General features: G+C 37.6%; 1 protein-coding gene and 1 non-coding gene across 2 annotated transcripts in view; both read right to left on the bottom strand.

Annotated features, from left to right (window-relative positions):
• The window catches only part of RBMS3 (RNA binding motif single stranded interacting protein 3), a 1,212,798-nt gene that overhangs the window by 679,332 nt on the left and 530,015 nt on the right, over nt 1-3,451 (bottom strand). The window lies entirely within an intron of this gene.
• Nucleotides 734-835, bottom strand: LOC122149672. Its single transcript, XR_006163264.1, has one exon. It is a non-coding gene; the product is annotated as a U6 spliceosomal RNA (small nuclear RNA).

The following is a 3,451-nucleotide window of genomic DNA, read 5'->3' on the forward strand; positions in this document are numbered from 1 at the left end:
TGGTAGCCAGGCACCATCTAGTTCTTCTGGTCTCATAGTTGTATAGGCTGAGGATCTCATGGTATACCAGTCTCAAAGCTGTAATCTTTACTGAAGAAGATTGCCACATCTTTCTCCCCTGGAGCAGTTGGTGGGTCCAAACTAGTGACTGTTTGGTTAGAGCCAAGGACTTAAATCCTTGTGCCATCAGGCTTCCTTTGGTATACATAATAATTAAAAAATAATCAATCATTTACTTTGATGGAATGTTTCTTCAATAAGATAGGTGTTCTACTAAGCTTAAAACTTTAGTTAATCTTGACAGTGACTCTATGACATACATGCTATAATCATTCTCCTTTATAGAAAAGGGAGCTGAGAAGCAAAGGCACTAATGAAGATTCTTAAGGTCATGTAGATGGTAGATGAAGCCCAGCAATTGGATTCCAGTTCTCATACTCATAACCACTCTGCCACACCACTTCTCATGAGTGTACACTGGGGAGGAGCCATATATGTTTAGCTATGGTCAGAAAATGTGTGGATGTATATACCCAACCAAAACCAAACCCACTGCCATCAAGTCTATCCCAACTCATAGTGACCCTACAGGACAGAGTATAACTGCTTCATAGGGTTTCCAAGGCTATATATACAGGATTTGTTCAATGGTCATCTCTGAGGATAAGTGGGTTGGGGCACAAGGGCTTACTTTATATTTTATACTCTACAAAACATGTGCTTTTTTTTTTTTTTTAATATAGAACATTTCATGAATTTGCATGTCATCCTTTTCCATGGGCCATGCTAATCTTCCCTGTATTATTCCAATTTTACTACGTAAACTGAAAAGATCACTTTAATTTTTTTAACATTGAATATGCACTCCTGAAAAATGTTTCAATGAGCAAAATATGGAACATTTCCACTTCTATTTCCTGAATCCTCAACTACAGAAATCAAAAGTTGCCTAACCAGAGGGGTGCTCCTGCCCTCTGCTTTTATCCATTGACTGATTAACTTGAATTACAAATTTGTGAAGAATCTTTTATTTATTCAATACCAACATGCTTTTGGTACACAAGACTGACTTTTTACTGCTTGTTGAGTATGCAATTACATAAAATACACATCACACTCATCCAAATAGCCAGTCATTTAGCTGTCTGTCTGGGGTATTTATGTATTCTATCATATACTGGGAGTAAAATACAGCCAAATCTGATCAGGCTGCTGTTTGTAATTTAAGACAGGGACCTCTAAATGACTCCTTTTTGGTGTGTTTTTTGAAAGGTCAGGCACCACTGTGTTTTACCAAATAAAACTCAGGTTTGAAGAATATGCCTTCTAAACGGATTTTTACTACCTTGTCTATAATAAGTTTTACAAGGCTTCTTTGTTAAATTGCCCTGACAATTTCCATTTCCAGTTGCTTCAATCATATTAACAGAAGGTAAAGTTCACAAATAGTAAAACATGCCATTGCACTACATTTGGGTTTTAGGAAATAGATCACATACCTGACAAATACATAAGACATACTGTTTGGCATTCCAATTCATGTTTGGCTTGGCATATCTCATTCAGGACAAGATGCTCTCCCACAAAGGGGAGTATCTCATTACTCAGGAAATAAAACATGTCTGCACCAAAGACTTCATAAATCCCATTAAAAATACCAAAAGCAGGATGAGATTTGTTTCCTAATGAAGGACAGAAGGGGTCAGGAATGTAGGGTAGAAAATAAGTGTATGAAAACATTAGTTCTTGTATAGTTAAAATATATGTATAGGATTCTATCAGAATGCATGGATCACTCACGGGATCACTTTTCCTTGCAAAATATGATGCCATATACTATATACAAGTTGAGACAGAAATGGGAATGTTTTCTAGCAATTAAAATAAGGACAGGTTTCTGAAGGTTCAATAATAGATGCAAAATGTATTTTTGTTTTATCAATAAATGTTACTTGAAATCTGTCATAGTTATCTAATGTAGTAGTAAAGGTTGTGTGTCAACTTGGCTAGGCCTGGTTGAGTGGCTGGGCAACTGGTGGTAGTTATTTCCCATGATGAGACTGGCAATCAACTCCATGGTGGGATCTACCACAAGTAGCTGAGTAAATGCCTTAGGGATGTGGTCTGCATCCCGTATATAAGAAACAGTTTTGGGAATGGTCTCTAGTTTATGGCACGCTTGAACCTTTCATGCAGCCATGTCCTTGTTCAGCAGCCTGCAATGCTCTGCCGACCTTGGGACTTTCAGTGGACTTGAATTAATGGCCTGCAGTGTGGTTTGGTAATATCGGGACTGTGCCTTTTATTTGTCAACCTTGGGTTTGTCAGTCTCAGCAGCCAGCAGCTGTCTGAGTGAAGAAAACCCTTTAGTTCCAGTGGTCTGGGAACAGGAGGCGGAACTGAAGCCCAAGGTTGAGGAGCTTTCACCCAGTCCCTAAAGCCTGGCATGTTGAACTTGGACTTAAAGCCTCCAAACTATAAGAAAATAAACTCCTGTTTGCTCAGTCATCCCATTTGTGGTATATTCTTGTCAGAGAGGCACCAGGTAAGCAAAACAGGTGGCTTTAAACATCAGGAATTTATTTCCTCATGGTTTTGGAGACTAGATATTCAAATCAGGACATCAACTCTAGTGGAGGGTCATTTCTTGTCAGGAGCACCAAGAGTTCGTTGGATCCCTTGGCATTCCTTGGCATCTGTCTTCCCCCAGTCTGTGTATCTATGTCTACTCTGTTCTTCTTACTTATACAAAAGAAATCACCTCTCAAAAATGATTAGGTTTGGACCTACCCTGTTCTAGTATCACTTCAAAAACAAAACAAACCCCTGCTTCTAAATAGGGTTAAATTCACAGGCAAGTGGGTTAGAAATTCAACACATATTTTCTGGGGTGGGGTACACAATTTATTCCATAGCAAACCCCTAATCTGCCAGGCATACGGCTAATGCTATGTAAGAGACCAGAAGTAAAGAGCCAGTGTCACCATGAGTTATGACATTTGATAGGATGATTACAGGAAGCTGAGAAGGTTTAAAGAAACAACACATAACTGAATGTGGGTAGAGGAATTTTCCTTCAAAACAGTCATGAAAGAAGTGACAGCTAAGATGAGAGCAAGTCTTACCCATATGTCTGGTCTGATATGTATAAAATTTATTTATTTACCATGGGCATTTAGCTTTATATTAGTTTTTTCCTGTTTTTATAGCTGATGTTTATGTATTAATCGGTCATATTCAGACTAAACTATACCCTTATTAATAGCAGGGCCTGCAAGCATCTTCTATCCTCTTTGTTCACTAAATACTTCATATCCACCTAGTACTTGTCCTCAGATAAAGAAAATAAATCATCATGTGAAAAATATTGAGAAATGAAGTTTTTAATATTTTTTTTAAAAAATTGTCTTGATTCAAAGTAAACTTGATAGATATTTAAAAAAAATAATAA

Source organism: Orycteropus afer, unplaced genomic scaffold (assembly GCF_000298275.1).
Source record: "Orycteropus afer afer isolate SDZICR_OR568_19922 unplaced genomic scaffold, OryAfe1.0 scaffold00003, whole genome shotgun sequence".
Classification (NCBI taxonomy): domain Eukaryota; kingdom Metazoa; phylum Chordata; class Mammalia; order Tubulidentata; family Orycteropodidae; genus Orycteropus; species Orycteropus afer.